Raw genomic sequence first — 14,428 nt, forward strand, 5'->3', positions numbered from 1 at the left:
AAACAGAAAGCACTTGGCCCAGATGGATTCACTGGTAAATTCTACCAAACATTTAAGGAAGAAATTATACGAATTCCCTTCAATCCATCTCAAAGGATAGAAGCAGAGGGAATACTTTCTCATTCCATGAGGCCAATGCTACCCTAATACCAAACCCAGACAAATACATTACAAGAAAAGAAAGCTAAAGACCGATATCTCTCATAAACATAGATGCAAAAATCCTCAACAAAATATCAGCAAATAAAATTCAACAATGTATTAAAAAAATTATAAACACAACAAAATGCTATTTATCCCAAGTATGCAAGGCTGTTTCAACATCTAAAATCAATTAATATAATCCATCACATCAACAGGCTAAAAAAGAAAAATCACATGATCATATTAATAGATGCAGGAAAAGCATTTGACAAAATTTAACACTCGCTCATAATAAAAACTCTCAGGAAATTAGGAATAGAGAACTTCCTGACCTTGATAAAGAATATTTACAAAAAACTTACAGCTAACATCATACTTAATGGTGAGAAACTTAAAGCCTTCTCTCTAAATCAGATACAAGGCAAGGATGTCCCCTCTCACCACTCCTTTTCAAAATTGTACTCTAAGATCTAGCTAACAAAATAAAACAAGAAAAGGAAATAAAAGGTAAACATATTGGGAAAGAAGAAATAAAATTGTTTTTGTTCACAGAAGACATGATCATCTATGTAAAAAATCCCAAAGAATGAAAAAAAATTCCTAGAACTAACAAGCAATTATAAAAAGGTTGCAGGACACAAGGTAAATATACAAAAGTCAATCACTTTCCTATATACCAACAATAAACAAACGGAATTGGAAATTTAAAATACAATACTACAGGGCCAGCCCTGTGGCCTAATGGTTAAGTTCGGCACACTCCGCTTTGATGGCCTGGGGTCGGTTCCCAGGTGTGGACCTACACCACTCTTCAGTGGCCATGCTGTGGTAGCAACCCACATACAAAACAGAAGATTGGCACAGATGTTAGCTCAGGGCAAATCTTCCTCAAGCAAAAAGGGGAAGATTGGCAACAGATGTTAGCTCAGGGTCAATCTTCTTCAGCAAAAAAATAAATAAATAAAATAAAATAAAAATAAAATACAATACCACTTACGTTAATACCGCCCAAAATGAAATACTTAGGTATAAGTCTAACAAAATACATGTATGAGATCTACATGAGGGAAACTATAAAACTCTGATGAATGAAATCAAAGAACTAAATAAATGGAGAGATATCCATGTTCATGGACAGGAAGACTCAATATTATCAAGATGTCAATTCTTCACAACTTGATCTATAGATTTAATACAATCTAAATCAAAATCCCACCAAGTTATTTGTGGATATCAATAAACTAATTCTAAAGTTCATATGGAGAGGCAAAAAGACTCAGAATAGCCAACTCATTATTGAAGGAGAAGAACAAAGTTGGAGGACTAACACTACTTGACATCAAGACTTACAACAAACCTGCAGTAATCAAGACAGTGTGATATTAGTGAAAGCATAGACAAATAGATCAATGGAATAGGACAGAGAGCTGAGAAACAAATCCATATAAATACAGTCAACTTATCTTTGACAAAGGAGCAAAGGCAATACAATGGAGCAAAGATAGTCTTTTCAACAAACAGTGCTGGAACAACAGGAGATTCACATGCAAAAAAATAAATCAAGACAGAGATCACACACCCTTCACAAAAATTAACTCATAGACCTAAATGTGAAATGCAAAACTACAAAACTCCTAGAAAATAACATAGTAGAAAACCTACATGACCTTGGGGGTGACAATGACTTTTTAGATACAACACCAAAGACACAATCCATGAAAGAAATACTTGATAAGCTGGATTTCATTAAAATAAAAAACCTTACAAAAGACAATGTCAAGAGAATGAGGAAACAAGCCACAGGCTGGGAGAAAATATTTGAAAAAGACACATCTGATAAAGGACTGTTATCCAAATTATACAAAAAATTCTTAAAACTAAACAATAAGAAAACAAACAAACTAATTAAAAAATGGGCCAAAGATCTTAACCTCACCAACAAAGACACATAGATGGCAAATAAGCATATGAAAAGATGCTCTACATCATATGTCATAGGAAAATGCAAATTAAAACAATGAGAATGACCAGAATCAGAACACTGACGATACCAAATGGTGGTGAGGACTTTGGAAGACAGTTTGGCAGTTTCTTAGAAAACTAAACATACTGTTACCATACAATGCACCAATTGCGCTCCTTGGTATTTATCCAAAGGAGTTGAAATCTCATGTCCACACAAAAACCTGCACACAGACATTTATAGCATCTTTATTCATAATTGCCAAAATTTGGAAGCAATTGTGATGTCTTTCCGTAGGTGAATGGATAAACTGTGGTACATACAGACAACAGAATATTAATAAGCACTAAAAAGAAATGAGCTATCAAGCCATGAAAAGACACAGAGGAACCTTACATGCATATTACTAAGCGAGAGAAGCTAATCCAAAAAGGCTACAAATTGTATGATTCCAACTATACAACATTTTGGAAAAGGCAAAACTATGAAGACAGTAAAAAGATCAGTGGTTGCCAGGGGTTTGGTGTTCGGGAAGGAATGAATAGGCAGAACACAGAGGATTTTTAAAGCAGTGAAACTAGATACTATAGTATCTGTCTGATACTATAATGAAGGGTAAATGTCATTATGCATTTGCCCAAACCCATAGAATGTACAACACCAAGAGTGAGCCCTAGAATAAACCATGGACTTTGGGTGATTATGATGTGGCAATGTAAGCTCATCAGCTGTAACAAATGTACCACTCTAGTGGGGGATATTGATAATGGTGGGGAGGCTATGCATGAGTGAGAGCAAGGGGTTTATGAAAAATCTCTGTACCTTCTGCTCAATTTTGCTGTGAACCTAAAACTCATCTAAAAAATGTCTTTAAAAAAGTTAAAAAATTAAATAAAAAGGAAAGGAGAAGAAAAGGAAGAAGGAAAAAGAGAAGGAGAAAAGAAGTTATTGAAGTTGTCTAATATTATTTTCAGCAATGTGTTAGCAGGCTCCAGTGGTCTCTACTCAGGAGACCTCTGGACACATCTCTTTTTTATCCGGCTTATCCCTGCTCTGTGGCTCACCCCTTCATCTTCTATTTATCAACTAATGAGAATGTTAATAGTCTCCACTATAAAAGTCCAATCCTCTTCTGGTGTTTTCTCTCAACATTTCAGGGATAGTAAAACAAAATTAATAAGTGACAAATAACCTCTATTTAATTTTGATTTGTTGAATTTTATAAATGGGCTTTGGGACAACTAAGACAACTAAATCACTGAGGCTTCCCTTCAACCCTTTTCCCCAAGCAGAGCACAGAGAGAACTCCTTGGGTGAGACCTTCCTCTCAGGGTTACAAAACCTCTTTCCTTATGTACTCTGGCTGGAGTCTTCTATTTGTTTCAAACCAGAGACTGACTACTACTGAAGAAATGGTCTCATGGAGAATGAGAGCTCATTTTCTGAGTACATTTTCTAAGTGGCTTTAAATCTGCATGGTCTCCTTATATATGCAGATTACACCTTGAAGGGCTTATAGCTAAATCATTTTCAGATCATATCTTGATAAGGATTAGTTCTTGAAGAATGGAAAAGTAGGATAAAGGATATAAGAGGTAGAATAAGAAAGAGTAATCAAAGAAAGAGTAATCATTTTAAACTCAACTCTGTATACTAGATACTGGTAGGCACTTTAACTTTCTTAATAACTTAGAAAACTGAGATCAAGGCACTGGATGGCTAGAATATCATATAGCCAAAATCTCTGATTCCCAGAATCTGATTTTTCGACTAAATTAAGTAAAAGTCTAGAAAAATCCCAAAGACAACTCCCAAATTGAATGCTTAAAATTATCTACCTCACTAGTATCTGCTTTAGATAAACATTATAAAACAGCTTTTCATTTGCAACAATAATATACCTAATGGTTAGCATTATCTATCTCCCCTACCTTCCAAATTATAAAGAAAATGTCTTTGATAATTTTCCACTTACTTTTTTTTCTGAAGAAAATATGCTTTTACATTTAATGTGTGATTCAGGCTACTTTTTCTTTAAAATAATTAGAAATGCATAGATAAATAATTTAATAGTATTAGCACTTTGGGCTTTCAAGGACAGTAATTTGGATCAAATATTAATCCCTGAATTCTATTTGAAGGTTTGCAGGCTTCATTACAAAAAAAAAAAGAAAACAAAAACAAAACATCTTTTTTTGTTTCTTTTGTCAGCATCTTCTTTGCACATACTTAATAATAGAAAACCCGTTTTCATATTCACAAACTGCTTTTCCTCCTTTAAATGGACATATAATAGGTAACATGAAATTAATGTCATTGGATCAACAACAAAATTATTTTTCTGCTAATCTGCTGCTTTATAACCTTCTTTATACTTGGCATTAAGACTTTTCATCCCACTTAGACCAGCTTAAGTCTTCTTCTTCAATCAACCTGCCCCTGACTCACCATTTCTGGCTATGAAGTCCCCCAACATACTGTTCTCTCTGAATAGAAGTTTCTTGCTACACCTAAGAAAGAGTATCCTTTTCCTCTTTTTAGACTTTCTTCAAGACTTTTATTCCATTAAATCTTTCTAATCTCATCCCATTTTATTCCTCGTTTGTTTTTTAATGAAAGTCAAGGGACTTTCATTAAAAGTAAGAAGGTAAAATAAATACAAGGCAGACTCAAGCGGCCATCCTTAGTACCATCCTGAACAGTACCATAGACAAACAAGCCAAGACTTGCAGCCATTTGACACCATTCAAGAGATTACCTGATACACCGGAGTACTGAAGCCAAGTCACCACTTCATTCTATACTGGTGGATGTGGGTCTTCCATTCTGTGCCCGAGAGTGTGAAATCCCAATCCAACTTCCCTCATACAAGCACCTGCTTCCTTCTTTCGGTGGGTATAATACTCAAGTATTATACGGAAAAGAAAGTCAAACACGAGTTTTGGGTGGAACCCCAGATTTATGTTATGAAACACACTATACAAGGTTAAGACTTAGAATATCTTGAAGAATTAAGTTAATATTTCCCCAAGTCTCTTCCTCTCAAATGATATTCATAGGATCTTAATAATATAATTAAAATTAGTAGGTAAAGGGGTAGTTGTTAAAGGATTTTGAACTGAGAAATAAAACAAGAGTTGTTCTGATTTGACAGCTAGAAGAGAGTATTGTGATGGTCAAATGATTGATCATGAAGGCCTGAACTTGGTCTTAGAACTAAATAAGAAAGAACATGGATTCTAGAGATATCATTAGAGATGAAAGCATTAAGATTTGAAAACTTTTTGCTCTGATGGGGATAAAGGATGGAGAAAGGGGACCAGGAAGAACAAGGATTCTAGCATAAGTGACTAGGAAAGATTAATATCCTTAACAGAAAAAAACATCTAAAAAGAGTGGGTGTGTTACATGTGTATTTTGGAAGGTGGGTGGTCAGCACAGGGCTATGAATCTGGTTAGGTTTTATATATGTCGAATTTGAGTAGATATGAAGATAACAAGAAAAGATGGTTAGCAAAGAGTCAGAAATGCAGGACTGGAAAAAGCCAAGACTGACTGAAGAGACATTAGCACAGAGAAGATATTTTAGACCATATGAATGGATACAATAAAAATGATAAAGATATAAAGAGAGAATAAGACCAAGCATAAAATCTCAGTGAGTGACTAAAATTACGAAGCAGAGAGAAGAGGAAGTCAAATGCTGTTTATCACTCAGCAATAATATCAATGGATCATCTACTTCACCAAGATGGCAGAATAAGTGTTAGTACTTGATAATTTATAATAACACTATTTATTATTCCATTTCTCTTATCTTAATAAAAAAAATTACCATTTTTCAAACTTTGCCAGTATTGCAATTCATCCTCTATCCATGCATAAGATATTTACTCATCGATATAAGGTAACGTGTTAGGTGTTGGGAGATACATAGATTAATACCACATAGTACCTGTCTTCAAGGAACTTATCCTGAAGAGTGGTCAAATATTTCTACTACATATTTATGAAGCACAATACTCATTCAAATTAAGGTAACTACAACTTAAACTCTTTTTCACCAATAACTTACCTTTGAATAGGACTTCTAACATTTTTATGTACAAATTTTCACATTTATCATCTCACTTGATCTTTATAACAATCTTCTTAAGAAAGACAGGCAAGTGTCTCCCCATCTGACAGCTTCTTCTGGCCTATCCAGCCACATCTATCATCTCTTAAGAGATCTGTCAGCAGTGGCAGAGTGTTGGTGATGGGAAATCTGGTGCAACTCCCTTCTTCTTAGGGAGCGCTGAAAACCTGTGGCTTCCTTAGAAAGGTTTCTCCTATCACTAAAGGTCAAGCCTTTTCCTCAAATCCTGGTCATCAGAGATGCATGCACTTTCCCCTATTCTGTTTGTAGTTTTGTCGATTCAAAATTATATAATATAGAAGTATATTTTAATATTTATTTTCTGCATATAAAGGTGACAAATTCATTATATAACATCTGAGACTACAAAATAGTAATAAGAAAAAACATCAATCACAGTTACTACTTTAAGATTCTATTAAGATTCTGGTGTTCTCTATATCTAGAGCTAGGTCTATACTTATATCTACATCTATCTATATATAATGATGTCATATTTTTGTATTCCAATTTGTATTCTGCTTTTATCACATTATTTTATTACTTAATAAAATCATTTTTCCCTGTGATAATATTTAATTCCGTTCTATAGATGGAACATAATTTACCTTACCATTCCTTATAGGAGGATTACACTTGAAAGTTTTGTCTGGGAAAAGTTGAGCATAATGTTTATCCATATGAGTCTCATTTCTATAGTACTCCATGAAAATAAAAAGACCTTTAAATAAAAAATAGGTGGAAAAGCAGTGAAGAGAAAATCCACAGCACTATGTAACCCCATTAACTCTGAACTTAACCTACTCACATCTTTATTAGTGACTTGGATAAACGTGTCTGTGGGGTATGCTGATAAACTGTGCAGATGGCATGAAACTGGGAGAAACAATAAACATGTTGGAGGGCCGGCCCCGTGGCTTAGCGGTTAAGCGCGTGCGCTCCGCTGCTGGCAGCCGGGGTTCGGATCCCGGGTGCGCACCGACGCACCGCTTCTCTGGCCATGCTGAGGCCGCGTCCCACATACAGCAACTAGAAGGATGTGCAGCTATGACATACAACTATCTACTGGGGCTTTGTGGGGGAAAAAAACAATAAATAAATAAAATCTTTAAAAAAAAAAAAAAAAAAATGGGCCGGCCCCATGGCTTGGTGGTTAAGTGAGCGCGCTCCACTGCTGGCGACCTGGGTTCGGATCCCGGGCTCGCACCGACGCGCTGCTTCTCCAGCCATGCTGAGGCCGCGTCCCACATACAGCAACTAGAAGGATGTGCAGCTATGACACACAACTATCTACTGGGGCTTTGGGGGGAAAAAATAAATAAATAAAATCTTAAAAAAAAAAAATAAATAAAAAAAAAAAATAAACATGTTGGATGATGAAATCATAATCCAAAAGGATTAGACAGGTTGAAATGATGGGCTAAAAGAAAGAAGAGTACATTTTTAAAAGGATGAATATAAATTTCCATGCTTGAGTTAGGGTGGCTTGAAGGGTGATTTTCATTTAAACTAGACAGATCAAACACAGAGTCTGTTCAGTTCCCTGCTCTATAACTTAAGAAGGATATTTCAAATGGTCACCTTTTCATAGAGAGTGCTCATGTTGCAAAAAGTCTCAAAATATAACACATAAAGGAAAGTTGAAGATATTAAGGATATTTGGCCAGGAGACAATGATAGTTAATTCTAGAAATTAACTCAACAGCTGTATTAAAATATGTGGAGGGATTTAGGTAAATTAATTTGACTTGTCCTAATAGACTTATTTTGTGTTTCGTGAAAGCAAAATTAGGACCTAAATAGGTTCTGGTACCAATTCCAATGTGTGTTGGCAGGAGGAAAATCCCCAATACCAACTAGCAATTCTCAGGAGAACAGCTGGGTGCCCTACAATTCAACTCAATTCTGACGCTATCTACCTGGAGATAGCATTAGATTCCACAGGTTAAGGGCTCAGTCCCACAAGACTGTCCTCCACTTCAGATGCCAATTTTAAGGCCCAGTGACCCGTGCTTCCGACCCAATTGGCTACAAATCGGAGATGCCAACCACTCCCTCCAACTGAGGATGTCAATCGCAAGTCCAGGTTGTTATCTGTCCTTCTGACAGACTGGCTATAAATCAGAGGTTCCCACAACCCCCACCCTGGCTTCAAGTAATTTGCTAGAAGGGCTCACAGAACTCAGGAAACCCTTTTACTCCCCAGATTACCAATTTACTACAAAGGATACAAATAAACAGAGGGATGAAAGATACATGTGGCGAGGTCCCAAACAAAGGAGCTTCTGTCCTCACAGAGCTTGGGGCCTAGCATTGTGGCACGTGGAAGTGTTCTGGTTCTCCAACTTGGAAGCTCTCCGAACCCTTTCCTTTTGGGTTTTTATGGAGGCTTCATTACACTGGCATGATTGATTAACTCATTGGTCATTGGTGATTGATTCAACCTCTAACCCCTCTCCCCTCCCTGGAAATCGCAGGAAGTGGGACTGAATAGTTATAACCCTCTATTCATGGTTGGCTCCCCTGGCAACCAGCCTCCATCTTAGGTGCTTTCCAAAAGTCACTTTCATTAACATAAACCCAGTTAAGGTGAAACAGGCTTCTTATGAATAACAAGACACCCATTTCACTTTTTTTTGTGTGTGTGTGAGGAAGATCAGCCCTGAGCTAACATTCATGCTAATCCTCCTCCTTTTTTTGCTGAGGAAGACCGGCTCTGAGCTAACATCTATTGCCAATCCTCCTCCTTTTGTTCCCCAAAGCCCCAGTAGATAGTTGTATGTCACAGCTGCACATCCTTCTAGTTGCTGTATGTGGGACACAGCCTCAGCATGGCCGGAGAAGAGGTGCGTTGGTGCGCGCCTGGGATCTGAACCCGGGCGGCCAGCAGCAGAGCACGTGCACTTAACCGCTAAGCCACGGGGCCGGCCCCCCATTTCACTTTTATGGCTCTAAAGCATTTTCAGGAACTGAAGACAAGCAACCAAATATTATAACAAAAGATGCTCCCATTGTTCTTATTGCTCAGGAAATTCCAAGGGTTTTGGGAACTGTGAGCCAGGAACTGTGGATGAAGACCAAATATATATGAGAAATATATTTTGGTTATCTGAATGACCAAATATATATATATTTCTTATACATCACAATATTGCAGGACCAAAGAATGAGAGTTATGAAAAGATTAATTTTGGTTCAATACAAGGAATTTGGCTCAATTTGTAACAATATATAAAAATAATAACAATATAAAACAGTTTAACTTATCTAAAAATAGAATGGGCTGCCTCAGTCTATCTCTGGAGTTTAAGAATTTTCAGTCTTCGGAGCTGTTCGAGGAAAAATTAGATAACTATATAATCATCTACATTCTTCCCCTGCACAGTCTCATCTACTCACATTGCTTAAATCGCCACTATTGATGATTCTAAATATTGATTTCAAGTCTCATCTGTATCCTAAATTCTAGATACACAATTGCACCACTCTCTTTGTTGTGTCTATATCTGTGGTTCTTAACAGGGGATGATTTCGTCCCTGCCTCAGAGAACACTTGGAAAAGTCTGGAGACATTTTTGGTTGGCACAATTGAGAGGGGTGTTATTTGCATCTAGTGGGTAGAGGCTAGGGATATTGCTAAAACATCCTACAAGGCACAAGGAGTAGCCCCCTCACAACGAAGAATTATCCAGCCCCAAATGTCAATAGTACCAAGGCTAAGAAACACTGTTCTACATGCCTGTCCAACAGGTAACAAACTCAGCATGACTAACTCTAAACTCATTGTCTCCACTCAACTGTCCTACTTTCCCCTTAAAATCCGAAGTGTCCTCTCAATAAAGCTTAGTTGCTATTCCCTATTATGATTAATGGCATCATTAGCTACCCACTCACATGAGCTAGAAATCTCAGAGTCATCCTTAACTCCTCACTTTCTCTCACCTATTGATCTACTTCTAAAATTGCTCCTTCTTTCCATCAGTACTGCCACTGACTTAGCTCAGTTTCACACTTTATCCCAACAAGATTTTTTTCTAATTCATCCTTCGTATTGTTGCCAGGATTATCTTTTTGAAACACAAATGCAATAGTCCTATTATCCCATGCAGAAACCACAGGTAAGTCTCCGGTGTCCAGTGAATAAAATTTCAAACTTTGAATTGACATGGAAGGTGCTCAATAGTCTGGCCCCAAGTTCTCTCAACAGTTTCAGCCCATACCACAACCTCCTCCCCTTGGATGCTAGGTTGTAACACTTTTAATGTCCTTTTTAAATACTGAGATTCCATAGCTCTAATATTTTTCACTTATGGATGGAAGACACAGCAGTGTTCACATTAAATATGTCCCACTGTATCACTAACTTTATATGAACATCTATTACCTTGTTTCTGATAAGGTTTTGAGTAGACCTTCTTAGAGAGAAAATATCAAGAACAGGAAATGTAAAATGGTCCCCTCCCTACCATAGTGATTATAGCTGTTTTATATGTTTGGAAGCAAAAGAAAGACACTAGCAGCTATTTATGGTTTGCTCTGTGATATTTTTTAAATATTTACATTTTATGAATAAATACTTCCAAAGATCAGGAATCCAAAATGCCAGCACATGTTATATTCTCCCACTGGAGGAGTGAGAGGATCGTTGTGTATGTTACATTTTCTTTTTATGGAGTATTAAAATTTCTTCAGGGAAGGTTAAAAATGTAATAGTCCTATGAGGGTAGCACTGAAAGGAAAACAAATATTTGACTACCTAATGCATGTAGCCAGGGTGAGATGATTGGACGTACAGACGGTTTAATGTTAAACATGAAGCTAAGGGAGACTTTAATAAAATATATTCAAGTATGCACTGCATTGAAATATATTAAAGGTACACAACTCTCAAAATCTCTTACTATGGTGGATTAAGAGGCATGTGTTTGGGTGCACAAAACAGTGCACCCGAACCCTTTATATTTGCCTTTGAAATTTGGACTCATTTATACTGTCACACATATGTTCATAGTCTCATCTGTGTTGAAGCTGAATCCTTCCTAAGGAGACCATGCTGCTGGCAGACAAGAACAGAGTTAGGTGTTCCAGGGAAGTAAGTCTGGAGTTACAGCCAAGTCTCCCCAAAGCAGAGAGTTCTCTAAATAATAAAGAGTTGCCTGTGATGGCAAAAGTCTTCTTGCAGGTGCAGATGCCTGTATTTTGGAACGCAAATATACCCTTTCAGTTGCTGCCCCCATCCCACCACCATCACCTTATTTACACAGTGTTCTAATTTTATTGGAGTTCTTTACTCAGGGATCTCTTTACTCCAAACTGTTCCAGGTGTGGGATGGAGCAGACATGCAGAGAAGACAGGGGATGGTGTTGTATAGAAATAAAAACAAAATAATAAAATAAAAATGAGGTGGGGGATAAAGGCCCTTCTGCTACTTCCCAGGCCTTAATCTTGCCTTTAGCCATATAATTTGATGTATTCCATTCAGATTTAATACCTGAAAATGAGCCTTCATGTATACATTGCTGACATTTTGGGTAGTAAGTAGACTACTCTATCAAAATGAAGCTTCAGACATCAATTAAGATATTTGTGTCATCACTGAAGTTTGTTAAAGAAAGCATATTTCCTGGAGTTTTATTGGCTGAAATTCTTTTATTTCTATTAGTCTCCTGCATTTCACATTTACCTTTGTAATAAATTAGTTTTAATATAATTTAATTTGTTATCAGATCCTAAGAAGCCATTACACAACCACATTTTGGAACACTTCATTCTCTACAGGCCATACAGGAAATTTCCTCATCAACAATACTTTTTATAATAAAACCCAAATCAGTAATTGATCTGTTTAAGTAGAGTTTTAGGCAAAATTAAGCAGAGTAATTTCTCAAGCTCTGCAGTTTGCTTATCAGTGGTAAATGAAAGTTAAAAATTGCAGAGCAATTTGCAAAGCATCATTTTCCGATTTCTAGCCTAATAATTATATAAACCTAGATTTTTCATAATAATTTCAATGTTATATTGATCATCAATCAGACAAATAGTATCCTTTTCTTATTGGTAGAGTTTTTCATATCTTACAAACTCAATACATTACTTCTTTGGCCATTTGTAGTTTGCCCAATCTTCAGTACTGACAAAGGCGAGGGTGACTCTCCACTTTTATTTTACAGAAACATTTCACCACGGAACAGTGAAATAATTTTAAAATATATTCACAAAGCTGAAAAAGATGTATTCTAAAAAATATAATGATAGATACGAAAAGCGTCTCTGAAATTGACCTTTGAAATCATAAACATACATCAGAATAATTTGTTGCAATGAATTTTACCCAATTTTAATAAATGGGTACAAATTTGACAAAGCTAGTCTGTAGTGAATCTAATTTCCTGTATATGAAATATCCATATAAGAAGCTCCATTTGACATTGGCTAGAAGATTCCGTGTAGAAAGTGGCAATCAATGAGACTCTAGCAACCTTACCAAACTGAAAAACCCATAAGCATGCCAGAATAGAAGGTACCTTGCAAAATAATAGTGAAAAAAAAAAACACGGAAATTTTGGTAATTAGAACTGGGTGGTACAAAACTAGGGTGAAATTACTGAAGATGACATATGAAAAGAACAGAGATAGGTTAAATTTCCAAGCTAAAGGACAGAAGAGGTCCTTACTTTGACAAAAAGTCATTTCTCAGGAACCAGGTGAAATGATGAGCATGATCATTTAGTCAGACAATCCTGGTTTTGGGTTTTTTTTTCCCAGTGTATTCATAAATACTACCTACCATCAGGATTGTCATCAGGATTCAATACACAACAAATGGGTGGTAATGTTATTGTCACTGTTACATATATACCTCAAGGGCAAGGTTTACTCTTTTGCATTATTTATAAACCCACTTAATGTTTGGCACAAAGCTCTGCATATGAATACTACGTGCCTAAAGGATAGGTGTTTGAAACTGTCGGGGGAAGAGGGAGAATCTCCCTCTGCCCTTTCCCTTAAGGTTCTTCTGGCTGGCCAAATAATCAACAAGACAGGTTAGCAGGAGAAAATAATACCAAGTTTAATAACATGTATACATGGGAGAAAGCAGGGACACTGCGTTTCTCAACACAATAGCAGAAATTCTCGTCTTAAATATCATTTTCAGCCAATGACAAAGGAGGATGTTGGGGGTGGGGGCAGTCAGTTACAGGAGATTACCACTAAAGCACAGTAAACAAGAGTAAGGTTATTATGTAGCTCAAGGCCTCACCTTCCACATTGACAAGTTACTAAAAATGAGCTCATCCCCCCTTTTTCTCAATACAGAGAGGGAGATACCTTTACAAATGGAGACTTCCCTTGTAAATGATTGTCTGACAACTCCTCGCAGGGCCATCCAGAGAATGTGGCCAGAGAGACAGAACTTCTGATAAGAGGGGCTTGTTGGTGCCTTTCCTATTGTAACATTTACCCTACTTTATCTTTACAGCCGTCATGATAGATCTGTTCCAGGAAGGAGCCACTATGTCAAATTCTTTAGGCAGTTAGTGGGGGAGGTCAAATGTCCTCAGAGAAAACAACCAAGGTAAAGAGATAGATTTCAGGGTGGCCAAATCTTGATCTCCCACAAAATTTACACACAAAATCATGAATATATAAAATCATACTGTAAAGTGCCTTTTTAGGATTCAGCCACCATTTTTTTATTTTCTGAATGTGGCTGGTCAAAAGTGGAAGGTGAGAAGGCAAGTGGAGAAGGTCAAGAAGTGACAGCTAAAGAAGAATTTTGATAAAACCAAAACCAGAGAAAATGATTTGAAAAGCTAGAAATAAGAAGGGAGGGAGGCCTGGAAAAGCCACTCTGATAGCTACCTGCATGTGAAGCATGCAGTGCCCTGCTCTGGACCCTCTGCACAAGGAAATCACCCGGAGTGCACAGGATAGGGAAGTAACTTGTCTGTGATATTTGCTGAGGAAGATTTTGATAATAACCTTCTAGTATCTAAATGACATGTATTAAAAGGACAGTGACCAGCTTTTCTCAGTCTCCACTAAGATCAAGCAAGAACATGTGGGCTTACATAGAAGCAGGAGAGATTTCGGAAAGGGTTTAACTAAGAATTTCACAACAATGCAGGTAAATGCACATAGTAATAGATTAGCAAGAGAAGTTATAACATAGCTTCTTTGA

General features: G+C 36.8%; 1 protein-coding gene across 1 annotated transcript in view; it reads left to right on the forward strand.

Moving 5' to 3' along the window:
- The window catches only part of SLITRK3 (SLIT and NTRK like family member 3), a 150,305-nt gene that overhangs the window by 106,975 nt on the left and 28,902 nt on the right, over nucleotides 1-14,428 (forward strand). The window lies entirely within an intron of this gene.

This window comes from Ceratotherium simum, chromosome 15 (assembly GCF_057802395.1).
Source record: "Ceratotherium simum simum isolate JZ-2026a chromosome 15, ASM5780239v1, whole genome shotgun sequence".
NCBI lineage: Eukaryota > Metazoa > Chordata > Mammalia > Perissodactyla > Rhinocerotidae > Ceratotherium > Ceratotherium simum.